This window comes from Phalacrocorax carbo, chromosome 1 (assembly GCF_963921805.1).
Source record: "Phalacrocorax carbo chromosome 1, bPhaCar2.1, whole genome shotgun sequence".
Taxonomy (NCBI): domain Eukaryota; kingdom Metazoa; phylum Chordata; class Aves; order Suliformes; family Phalacrocoracidae; genus Phalacrocorax; species Phalacrocorax carbo.
Window position 1 is genome coordinate 135691764 of NC_087513.1, and position 13590 is coordinate 135705353.

Consider the following 13590-nt stretch of genomic DNA (forward strand, 5'->3'; position numbering starts at 1 on the left):
GTGTGCCAGAGGAGAAGAGTGAAGGGTCAGACCCCACTGTTTGGGTGCAGAAAAACACCGAAAACTGTATGGTGTGCTACATTGGCATGCTAGTTGTGTCAACATCAGGAAGTGGCTGAGCGAAAGAGCTAGGTCCTATGGTTTCTTGACCCATGTCATCAATTCCTCCTGGAAACACAAGGGTTGCCTTTAGTAGCACATCTGTTTAGAAAGCTGCCCGGGAGAATTCAATATCACAAAAAAACCAACCTTCAGGATGGGTAATAGGCACTAATATATTGTGGGCAAGATCTTTCTTTGCTCCTGTGACCAGACTCAGGGCACATTACGAATTTCAGGCTTGCCTTGAAATAGCAAGGGTGTATTTAATATAACATTTCCAAACAGTTAAATCAGACCAGGGAAAAAAGTCTGCCCATATTTGGCAGCAGAGTTCAGTCATTCCCAAGCTTAGTAGAAACTTGACTAATCAACTTGCGTATTCTTGATTACAGGCTCCCACTTGCCTCACAGACTTATCTCTGCAAATTGGGTGATTCTTTGAAGTTCTGTATCTAGAAAGAAGAGAATGAGCAAGAAAGGATTTACCCCTTTCTTTCTTTACTCACTAGATATCAGAAGTGAACAAGCATTTGTCTTTCTTTCTTTCTTTCTGGCAGGTTTCCCCTTTCTTCAGAATAATTTACATTAAAGCATAGACGTATCTGTCTATGTAAATATAGACAGATAGCTTGGAGGACAATGGCTTAACAATGCTGATAAACAGTAAACCCAAAGCCACGGTTTTATGGTTTTTCTGTCAATTCTTTTTAACAATTTGTATACAGGCACTTACTTGCCAGTTACCTTGCCCATTTTCATAGCTGCGACTTATTTTAATGCAATGAATACAATTTCCATAGAGCAGAAACGCATGCATTGCTTTTCACATGTAAGGTGAAAGATGTTTGTTTAGGAAGAAGAGGAGTTAGGTGAAGGAATGAATCAGACAAAAAGCTGAAATTCCCAGCTGGCTCTCCTTTTCTCTTTTCAAGCATGGGAATTAGCAAAGATGATGCTATTTCCTTTAATGAAAAAAGTGAGTTAATGTTCAGATGAAAAGTATGCCTGTGATTAGTTAATGTGATTTAAGATTTCTGGAATGAAGCAAGTTTGATGCCAAATATGGGGAGTTCCTTCCTAAATTTCATCATATTTGCTCGCAGAGGTTATTTGCAGTTAGAATAAAAGGGTTAGGTGTTAACTTCAGAGCATCTTAAATTATGAAGGCTGAATTCTGTTGGCTTTAGGCAGGGAGGTTTGATCTTTTGCTGTCTTTGAGCTGAAGTCTAGTAGGTGTGTAGTGCTGCCTATGAACCAACTGATGCGTAGATTCCCTTGCTGATTCTGATATACGGAGCAGCGTGGGTGACACAAGGGACATGTTCACTCACTCTGCGTGAATATCTGGGTTATATTTTTCCATTTTTCTCTTGGGACCTAGCTTCCTGGTAATTATAGAAATGGAAAAGTGCCATCTGAGGAAAATAACAGAAGGATTCAATGGTACTGGTGGAGAGGTATTGCTTGAAAACAAAACTCAGAAAAGGTAAGGAAGGCTTGAATGTTCTGGTGCAATATGAATGAACGTGTTGAAGGCGTCAATTGACATCATGTTCTTGCATGCATTTAAGAGCAGGCTATGGCAAATTTTCCCATTTAGGAGTTTGTCCCTCTAGCTTCCTGTTACTGGAGATTCATCATGGTGGAAGTAGGTCTTGAGGAAATAGGTCTTGCAGAAGTGGGGAAACAATTCTCCCAGGAAAAGGGAGGAGACACCTGACTAGGGGAACACAACCAGGCAGAAGACTGGTTTCTGCTTGGGTGTAGACACAAAGTGGATTTTCCTACCAAACAGAAAATTAAATTTAAAACCAAATTCTGCTTTAGCGATTAGGACACATGAGGATAGGGCAGGGCTGGGGAAGAAGGGGCTCCTCAGGCTTTTGTCATTTTGTTCCTGCCTTCCCATAGTTTTCCTCAGAAGCCAGGCAACCTTGTGTAGCTGGAGGCTTTCATTACCCATATTTATATGTCTTCATGAAGATGTGCAGAGCATTGTGTACAGGGGGAAAGCTGTGCCAAACAAATAGCAGGCCTCCATCCTTGAGAGTATGGATGAATGCAGAGGCATACAAACCCAGAGAGCCTGACCAGCTTGTGATTTGAAAGCAAAAGCAGCCATTATTTGGCAACTTTTTACAGGAGTAGTCTGACATCCATCTGCACCCTGTCCTATCATCCCCATGCTTGTGTAACTTGTACAGACGTGAATGGGAGTTTTATGGACGTGATTGAAGAACACTGATGTCAGAGGGAATTCTTTCCATTGACTTTAATGGGCTTTAAATCAGGCACCATTATAGCCAGGATTTGCCAAAGTGATTAGTGACTTTGGATTACTCTTAGCATTTGGGAAATCTCTTTGTGCCAGGGCTCTTGTCAGGCACAGTTAAGTTTGAAATATATGTAAATAAAACACACTTGCACAAAGTGTGCCTGTCAGTGTTAAGAAGCCAATTTATATGCGCTATAGAGCTGAATCCACTCTTAGCAAAGAAAATTCTGGTGTGGTACAAAATAAATTCCAACTACTAAAATGGCGCTAGGGAAAAAAAAAAACCTGGGCTTGTCTGCAGAGAGCAGAACAGTGCAGCCAGGAAACAGGGTACATTGACCACATACATCTGCTTTCTTTGGTGTCTCTATTTGGCTGGGTTTAGCAGGGACATCCCAGAAGGCAAGCCACCCCAGCCAAAGTCGATTGAGAAAACCTCTATTTTGCTCCATATTTCCTTCTGGATGCACTGTTTTTCTATCTTCTCCACCTAAGCTGCAGCCCTGGGATTTATGCCTATGTCTCCTGCACCTCTGTGCAGCACTGCAGGGGGACAGGTACCCCAGCCCTGGCTATAACCCCTGCTCATGTGTAACCCAGTGATGGGTTTGGCCCCTACCCTCTAAGAGATGTGCCAGGCACGTACCTTCATGTCTGTTTAAAAAACCCCAAGCAGATCACTCTCCTTTGCAGAGCATCCCTTAATGATCGGTACAGGTACATCAACCACGCCGTCTGTCTGAAAATCCACTGTCTGCCTACTGAGAAACGTCTCTTGCTGCAGTGACTTGAGTGCCCTGAGACATCACCTGAACCAAGACCTCTTAAAAGGTGCTTACATGGAAAGCTGAAGATTATGAGAAGAGATATGAGCAAATAAGCAATGGACACTTAAACTGCCTGCTGGCAAAGATGATTTTCCCACAGCAAGTTTAGCAGAAGGACCAGTTTACCTGAGCCTCAGCTGCTGCATTCCCTTACCTGGGCCCCTGAGGATGTGGGTTTGAATTAAACCTCAGCTAATAGGAGACCTTTCCAAATGGTTCTACCTCTTGGCTTTTCCCTCTGCCTTGAACTGGACCTGGTAATTGTCTGGCTAGAGGATGAGAGGATGTAGCAGCTGAGCTAATGAAAATTATTCTTCTCTTTCGCCCCATTTTGCACGGCTGGTTTTTGCCAGCTCAGCCAGCTGAAGTGATTCACCCTGTGACTGACTGTTGGAGCCCACGCCAGAACTGGCAGGAGGGACCAGGGAGGAGGAGGATAGCTGCTTTCCACAGTAGCTCTCTCTTCTATCACACTAGGTGTAACTTGAAACCAAAAACTTACTTCAAAGCCACTTTTATCAACCATCTAAACTACTACATCCGGAGGTGAGCTGTTTTTTTGAAAAAAAAGTAACACCCACCTCACTTTGGGTCAGGCTTGATCTGCCAAGATCCCCCTTTGGTCTGTCCTGCTGACACCTGCCCTCTTTGCCAGGGGTTCCTCAAAAGTTATCATAGAGCAGGACATAGGTCAGGCGAAGTGGGGTTAGTCCTGCTGCCTGGTCTCTGTGGTCTCTACCTGGGTTGCAGCCTTGACCCAGGAGCAGCATGTGGTAGGAACCCGTCCCATGACCAGTATGCAGGTATCCTCCATCTTACTTGATGGTGGCACATCCTTTCACATGGTAGGAGCACCCCTGTGCCTTGGTGACAGATTTAGCAAAGGTAACCTGCCATGCTAGCACAGCCACCCGTGTCCTGTGACAGAAGAGAAGTACAGAGAGTCAAAAGGACCAGACTGCATGAGTTGCCCAGGGAGCTGCTACTTTCACACCAAACAGTAAGCCTTGCCAGCACATTAGAGCGTGATGATGCCTCATCCCCCATGTATTTTAAATAACTAAAGGTTTGGCTACTTGTATGTTGTATAAGGTAGGCTCATTTCAGTTCCTCCACTTTCTCTCTGCAGCCACGTCCTCTGCATTTCAGCCTCTGTAGTGATCTTGCTTTATCAGCAGGAGTGACGAGGTGCAGTCCCACCCTGAATAACCTGGAGTCTGGAAAATGTGAGTGGGAATTCCCTCAGGCTAAGGAGCAAACTACATATGAGAAAAGGCTGCCATGGATGTCTCAGGTGCAGAGCAGAGTGAGTCTGCAGTTTATGTGCATCAGATTGTAGGCATCTATTACAGTCCTCTGGTAATCTTTAATGAAAGGCTGGACTTACCTTGCAGAAGCACATGTACTTGGGTCAGATGTAGCCGAACTTTCACTAAGAATAGAGAAATTCAAGATAAAACCAGAAATTCCTCAAAATCTGCCAGGGTGAGGAGAATGGGAAATATCTGGGAAAAGCAGGCAGAAGTTAGCCCTGAGCACAGGGAGAGCACATGAAGTTATTACAAAAGGAAGCTGTAGCTGCTGCATAAGTGTTTTAAATGAATGAAGCATTTGAATTCTGTGAAGATCCTGCTGGTGAGCATTAGGCATGTCCAAGGCAAACATGCCTGCCCTGGCTTTCTCAGGGGAGGAAAGAGGAGGAGCACTTTGGGTTTGACTCTAAAATGGACTTAGAGATCAGGTAGGTGCCCTGTTGCTCAGTGTGATCAGGACTAGGATACTTTGGACAGAGAGGGAACTACGACTTGAAGAACTTGGAGAATTTAATAGTGATAAAGCAAGGCATCTGTGAAACTTAACAGCCTCTAAGCTGGGGGGCAGCTGAGCAAGAGTTTCTGGACTTTGTTTTAAAGTTTTAAACATATAAAAGAAAGACAGAGTGAACTGTGTGCATGCTTTCACTATCCCATGAAGGGTACTGTAGGTGAAATTTAGAAGCAAAAGCCAAAAGAAAACTCTAGGTCTTACTGGAGGACTTTGTGCCGCAGAGGTTAAAACAACCAGCAGACCTACTACATACCACTACTGCACAGAGGTATATTCGTGAACGTGGTTGCCCTCCACCTGAGCAGAGGTGAAAAATTCATGCTTCTATGAGTAATGCTGGCTTCATTTGGTAATGGGTCCAAGTGACACTTCTTCTCTCATGTCTGGGGGCTCCAGGATCAGGGCTAGAAAACTTAGATGAGTAAGGGCTGTTGTCCTCTTAGCTGAGGTGTGTAGCACTTCATGCAGGGGCTTACCCTAGCTTCCCTTACACCAGCGGTTCAGGGCATGTTCAGCTATCACTCTCTGGAAACTGGTATTTTTTTTGCCAGGTGCAGCACTGCCTTTCTGTCTGTCTCATGGTGGGAAATAGCAGAGAAGCTTCCGGTGACACAAGTTTTGAGTGATCCGGTCCCAGCCTTGCTTGTTGCTTTTTGCTTGGGAAAGGTGCCAGGGTGCTGTAGCCTCATGACACGACAGCCGCCTCCTTCAGCTCCTCAGAACAGCACTTATTGGAAGCAGTGCCAGCTCCTGCCTGCCTTTTTTGAAGGGTGCCTGGTCTGTCAGCTGAAAAGAGATACTGAAATGGTACATGCCAGGACAGGTCTCTTGCATTTCTCTGTGCCCTACCTGAAGCACCGACAAGCACAAACCTCAAAGCCACAGTAGCAGCATCCCCAGTGGGACTTTATATGAGGGCAGATGAGGTGATTCTTATCTCCAGGTCAATTTACATCAGTGCAACTTCCTTGACTTCAGCTCGGGGTACGAGGTTATATAGTTGAACATCAGAGCTAGCTGCAATGCAGGTCCCCATGCAGGTGAGCCTGTGTGTGCAGGTCCCCGCCTATGCATCCCATCTCTCCCCAGCCCACACCGTCTCTGCGCTGCCACAGCTGCTCCCCCACGGGTAGCGTGCTCAGCGGCTGCTCTGATACATCCACGCACACGGCACGCAGGGCGGCCACTGCGGTGCTGACACACACTGACTCACGCCTGCTTCTCCCTCGCATGCCTGAGGTGCCTCTTGTTTCCAGGGGGAACAAGCTAAAGAGAAGCCATCAGAAGAGGATAGTGCATGGGATGCAATCCACCACAGTGGAGAGGTTACTATGCTGCAATGTCATTCACTTTTCCTCCAGATCCCCCTTTTTTTTTTTAATATACACTGGGTTGACAGCGTGAGCAATATTTTTCCCCTGATTCCGGCAGCTAGCTACCAGCCTTTGCTCTGATCTGAAGCATGGCCTTGTTCATAATTTTACTGAGGTTGCAAACCAACATGTGTTTGTTCATAAGCCCCACTGACAGATACCCATGTCTTGTACTATTTTATTTTAAGAGGTGGGATGGTGCTCTCTATCAAAACCTCCCACAGATCTCTGCATTTCAGCTTCTGGTGGCATGGCCATTTGTGTCAAATGACTTTAATTATTCTGAGAAGTTATAAGCTGCTTGAAATTTAGTTAACTGTAGATCCTTCACTCTAGTTGTGCTAGAAAACAACTGCTGTAAAGAACTGAGCTCATGCTGTGTGCAACCTTTATCTTGAACCATAAGAAACAGGAAACCTATGTGGGTTTTCTTGCAACAACCCAACATTTATAGTTGCTTTCGGAGCAACAGCTAGTGAGATTATGCAGCCATGCACAACAGCTCTCAAAGGGGAAGGCTGATCAGAGAGACTCCTGTCCAGCTTTGGTATGCATTTGAAAGAGAGCCACTTCAATTTGCAAATGGTCCTTTGTTTACCTGCTTTTCTTCCCAGTGGTTTGTCTGTTTTCATCTCCACCAGGGTGCTGGGCAAACTGGGATCAACCCTGCAGTCTCAAAATTCACAGCCAGCTCCAGGGAGTAGTGGGAAGCCTCTTCAGGTGTGCCAGGGACCTGGTTTCCCAGTCCACACATTCACAGTTTGCCAGCTTTTTCCTCACTGTTATCCAATGGGTTCCCAAAGAAACAAAATCCACCTTTCCTCCCATTTCATATAGGCCAAAGGAAGGACTAAGGTTTGTGAATACTCTTTCTTGCCTTGCAACCTCCGCTACCAACCAATAGTCTGCATCATAATTGCCATAATCCCTCTAAAATGGGGAAGTGCTCACTGGGGGCAGGTGCCTTCAAAAGAGCCTTTCTTAATGCATTATATTCCAATTGTCATGCTTGGCTGCTTGCTGAGAGTTAAAAATGTGTCTTAATAGCAGAGACTACAGTGGCCTTGAGTTGGAAGGCACCCACAAGGATCATCGAGACCAGCTCCTTGATGATTGAATGTAATGTAGCTGAGGGCACTGAGGATTTGGCACTTTTTCACATCTGGTTATGGTCACTCTACTTGAAAGTGCAGAACACCCGAAAATCTGGCCTCTTGTCTCAAAGGCTCATGGCTTTTGGCAAGTAGTTTTACATCTAAACTTCAGCTCCTTCAGCTTCTGAATTGCAAACCTAGGAGCTAAATAGTCAGTGAGCTGTATACATGGGTGCACTTGTCTGCCACTTGGTCATATTTTCTGTAGAATCACTAACTGCATACTTCCCAACCAACCCTAGAGATTTATCAGTCTTCAGATATTGAAAAAAAGACATCTTTGCTTCCACCATGACAGATACTGGAACTGAAGTAGAAAAATAATGAACCCAAAGAAGAAAAAAACCAAAATTCAAGTTGTTTTATCCTAATAGCACTGCATTTTATTTTGCCTTAGAAGTACTGGAGGTAAAAAAACGCCTAGTACAAGAAGACCCCAGGTCTATAATTGACGTTAAGACACAACATATCAGGTCCAGTTTTCCAAAAGGAACAGTTTGGTGGACTAAATGCTTAATTGTTCAAACAGTATAAAAATCTACAATCAGAAGGGCCAGCAGGTGCTCCAAATGTATTTACATACTGAAGAATGGCAGGTGGGAGCAGGGGGAATTTGCAGAGGGGTAGCTGACCCCTCTCAGTGGCTGTGCTAGCTGAGCTGCCACCATAGCTTGGGGCAGGAGCTAAGGGTGACTCTCCAGTTTCAGATCTGCACAGGAAGCACACAGTGCTCTTTTCTAAATTCTAAACTTGTGCAAGCTTTCTGCATAACAGCCTGTGGCATGCCACTGAGAGAGACTTCCTGCCCGTTGCAAGGATGATTTGGACACCAAAGATCCTTCTGTAGTCTTTGCTTTTTTTCCCTTTCTTTAGTTTTTGCCACAGTAAAGCTGAGCCACAGAGCCCACACCATAGAGGCAGTCAGAGAGCTTTTTGTCAAGTACATAACACTATTTCAAATACATTCACAGGAGGTAAGCAGTAGCTCTAAAAGCATAATTAATAGCAACTGGAGGCAAAAAAACAGGACAGAAATAAGGGAAAAGTTGAGGAGCTAATAAGTGATTGTCAGCATAAACAAACTGAAAGTAACCATTGGAATAGAAAGCTGTAAGATGTTCTTCAAAGCTGGGACAAGGTGGAGATACCAGAGTGCCGGGTGGCAGGCATAATAGCTAATGTCTTCTCTGGGAGACTACATGGAAACTGCAGGGCCTGGCTGCACTTCCCAATGATGCTGTTGCATCCCAGCTGCCCATTGGGATGCAGAACCTTCCCTCTTTTTCTGCCAGTGTCCAGGAGAAGCCTGGGCAGCTGGGAACAGCAGTGGTCTTCAACAAGATCCGGTCTGGCTGCCTGGGGAGTCAGGACTGCGAGGCACAGCATTGAGCACAAGTTCAGATATGGCCTGGGAGAACGCCTGCTTCCCCAGTCAGGGTATCGCCACCATTTTCCCAGCCAGCTTTGATTTGGCTCACGTCAACCTTCGCTAATATTGAGGATGCTTTCAATATGCCTGCCAGTTCTTGGTCACAGATAACTGCAACTAGGCTTTAAATAGAGCACAACTGACGAATGTCAGAGCAGCTAAGCTTTGGATGCATTGGTGCATCCAAAGAATAAATTGGGTCCTAACTCAGCCAAGCAGGAATGTAAAATTGCGAGCATGCTTAATGTTACTTGTTGTATCAGGCTCTTCCTCAGGCTGCCGTTTTCAAGACCCTTCCAACATGTTGCCAGGCTTTTCATCTCTGGTTGGAGGGAAGAAAACAAAATGGCTTTTCAGTCAGGAGGCTTTTGACAAGCAGGAGGCAACAGGACCCACAAGTGCCGATGGCAATATTTTCCCTTGCTTTCTCAGTCTTGTCCTTGGTGTTCTCTAAAATATGTGAAGACTGTTGAATTTTATGTGTAGATGTTTGGACTGCCAAGTCAGTTTATGTTATGAATAATAACTCATCAACATTTCACCAGAAAGAAAGATTATAATTAAAACAGACTCTAGAAATGATTTACATATTTTGCAATACCACAGGAATGTGGTGGTTTATTATGTCAGATCTGTCCGGATAGGATTATTCCTGTACATGTCAAATCCCAGGTTCCTGCACACTCATGGCAAATTAACTGGAAGAACAAAGCCAAATGTGTCTGCTGCTTAAAACTGAGTTAATTCTGCAGAAAAAGCTCATTTTACTGTTTCCCTGGGTGTACTTTTTTTTACCCCTACCTAGGCCTTATTCCCTCTCAGGAAAGATTTCAGAAGTAGTAAAAGCTCTAACAACCCCAAAAACAGAAATGAAAAATGATCTTGTGACTGATCTCAGTTCCCCGTGTGGTCTGAGGGCTTGGTCCAAAACCAATCCAAAGAGGCACAGGCCCTGGGCAGGGGCCAAGGTGGGGTGACAAGTTGAGGTAGACCTGCAGGAGCCTCAACACCAAGGATTTGCTCCCAGCACTTCCAGTCCAACAGTGCAGTATTTGGGTGCTTTGGAAGACTGTCTGGTCAGATTTCGTGGCTCACCCTGAGGTAATCTGTGAGAGTTTGTTTTTGTTTGTTTTATGCTTTTAAAGGAGGGAAAGCCTGAGAGTCTAAATCCCTTTTAAAGATTACCTCTAACTCATGGAGGTGTTTTTAAAATGACCGCTTTTCCTTGGTTACCCCAAACAGAGCAAATGACCTAACAGAATTATAACAGCTGATTGACATGTTCATAAAGTTGAAATTATTTGAGCTGCTAATACAAAGCTCAGTCTCAATGAAGCTCCCCGTTCCTCTCTTTCTACAGCAGAAATATGTAGCTCTGATTATAAGAAATAAGCAATGTACAAGTGGCAGAATAAGTAAAAAGAAGCACTGATGGTTCAGTGTTTCTTCCAATTAAATTCATTGAGAAGTTCCAGTTGAACTCATTGGAATTGCAGTCTTCATGTGGTATGCTACACACTTTTGATTTGTTCTTTTTAGAATAAAAACAATCATGCATAATTTTTACATTATCAAATACACATATGTAGCATACCTGGAGTTCGTCAGGGTTGGGTTTTTTTTCAGTTGAAAATGCTTTCCATCAGAAAATACCACTATGCTCACTCCGAAACTTACATCCACTCTGACTAGCCTTTGAGTGCCTTGTGATTCCTTATCAAACAAGGAGGATTGGGACCTACCCACCTGAGGTGGTCAACAGTATACAGCCAAGATACTGCAGACCCAGCATGCCTCCGGACCTCACTCCTAATTGCAGTAAGATTTCAACTCCTAGGGCTGGAGACTCATTTCTTCTTTCTTCATATGCAACTGAATTGTGAATTGAATGCAACTCACAAGAGAACACCTCCAGAAGGAGGAACTGAGAAAGCTGCATGCAATCATTTCAGAAAGAGCATTTTGGGATCTAGCAGATTTAGGTTCAGCCCCCTGTGTGAATCAAAGATGGTGGAGGGATTTGAACCTTGGTTATCTGTACCTTACAGCAGTGTCATATTAACCCTAGTGTGTAACATACCCTCAAAAAGTCAGCTTGCGTTCAGCTTCAGGAATTTGTTCCCCTGTGGATCCTCTGTGGATTTGATTACTGCGAGGGACAGTTCACCAGCTGGATCCCAGTCTGCTGGTGGCTTTCAGGGTGCTGGTCTGTAGGACTTCCTCCAGAACCAATACCAGTGTCTTTTTTCCCCATTCTTTGCAGCCTGCCCAAAGCAGGCAGGAAAAAAAAAAAGACTACTTGTGGAATTCAGGGCACGCCAGGCTTTGACTTGTGCTTTTGTCACTCAGGAGTCACAGAAGTCACCAACACTGCTTGTTCTTTGGGGGAAAGCTTGGCTGACAAACAGGACGGTCCTCAGGCCAGAACTCTGAACTCCACAGGCTGGAGGGAATCGCAGGGTGCAATACACCAGTCACACCCTTAGTCGGTACCTAGTCACCCACCCCAGCTAGCACCAGGTGCCCCAACAAGGATGTCAAATCTCCATAGTTGGCATTATCATGTCTGCAGAGCAGCTTTAATATTTTTCCCCTCCTCCGTTTTTTGTTGTTGATGATTTTTCCGTTTGGTTCCACTTCCAGTTGCAGCCAAGTTCCTCTGAGATCTAAAGGAGATAGCAAATCAGTAATACCTACTCTGTTAAACAGATGGAGTTAATAACACAGGAAAAAAAGGCAAGGCAGGTAAGACACCCCACCCCCCCACCCCCGAGACATCTCCTGCAAAGTCTTCTTCTGAGGCTTGGGTTAGAATAAGTGGCAGTTTTCTATAGTTTTACCAACCATTGTATGCCTTCTGTGAAGTGTTTCTGCAGTGCCAGGTACAGAGTAGTCTGTACTGAAATACTTCTGATATTGTCTTACCAATAGCACTTCTATAACATCTGGGCTTAGAAGCCAAGATTTCCAAAAGTCACTCTTGAGGTTAGATCAGTTATTGATGCCCAAACTAAGACCAGAGCTGTGCATTTTTCTGTCTGTGGGCTAATCACATCATACTTAAAAGACATTTGTCAAGTTGCATGACTTTTTTTTTAAAGTGAGATTTGCTTGCTAGAAACCAAGTATTTTATTTGGCCTAAAAGGAAATGCTAAATTTTATTTTCAGGATTTAAACCCCCTTATTATTAACTATTTCTCCAAATGTTGTTTTGAAAAGCACTGATGATAATGTACTTTTTATTAACATGTATTTTCTACCTGAAGAAATCACTAGATATGTTAAATTCTAGGAATAATTTCTGTCTTTCCATAAACCATAATTTTGACACATCTTTCATCAAAATATCTGAATGTTACCTGGTCTACAGAAAACATCCAGTGTTCTTTGTCTGCAAAGCTGTTACTTCTTGGTTTAATCAAAAAGGCCACCCAAAAAATGGTAACTCTGAACATTATTGAAGACAAAACCTTGTAGGCTGGCTATGGTGTTATGACGGGTACACTGTTCTCTTGTTACTAAATACAGAATAATGGAGCTTTAGATAAAAATCTTTCCATGGGGGACAAAGCCTGAGTGTTGAGAAGCAGATTTATGATTCAGAAAACATTCCATAGCATCAACCAAAAACAAAAAAAAGGAAAATATAAAGATACGGAACACCAACTAAATATAGCATCAAGGGCATGCAGCAACTGTTCGATGCTGACCGGGAAAAAAAACAGTAAAATCACTTGGAAAATTGATGTGTGTTGGGCTTTGCTGCGCTCAGGTCCATGGGGTCAGTGCCCAGCAGGATCTTTGGTGGAGTTGACACATGGCTGGTGGTGGATGGTGGCACAGGTGTCCCACTGCCACCTTGTCTACACTCCCGTGCAGCTGTGCTGGAGAAGGGCAGGCTGCAGAGCCCCCCTCCAGCAGGGATGCTCAGAGCAGCACCCTCCAAATGAAGGAGAAAGGATCCTGCCTCCCTGGGACACAGGACCCACAGGAGAGGGGCGACACCAGGCTTTGCTGAGCACACAGATGGAGCTCTCCCTCATCCAGACATCTTGGGAAGAGTAGAAAAGCCATAATGCAGCGCAGCAGCCAGGCAGGGGTCATGGGCTCACTCCTTCCCCTGCCAGCCTCGGTGGGTGGTAAGCCTGCAGCTGTGCTCAGCGTGCAGGCCAGGCACCCAGGGCTGGGTTCACCTCTCCCTTGTTCGGCGCTAAGCTGAGCTCCAGACACCCCTCTGCAAGGACTACCTTTCTCCATCGACTCTACAGGGGGGCCCTGGTGCTTCTCCTCCTAATTGCAGCATTTCAGATAAAATTTTGCTGGGATGGCTGTGGACCCAAACATTAAATTAATAAGATCTGATAAGTCAGCATCTCTATTACGTCTCCCATTTCTGTGCATAGTTTGTTTCAGCTGCAAGTTCTTTATGGCAGCATCTGTCTTTCATTACATGATTGCATGGTATCTAGGACTGCGGAACAGTTAGGCATAAAAATCTGAATGAGAAATGTATTTAATTTATTTAACTTACATGTAACTTCATTGTGCTGAATGATGGTAGGGAAGTATGATCTCCAAATAAATAGTCTGGTATTTATTCAT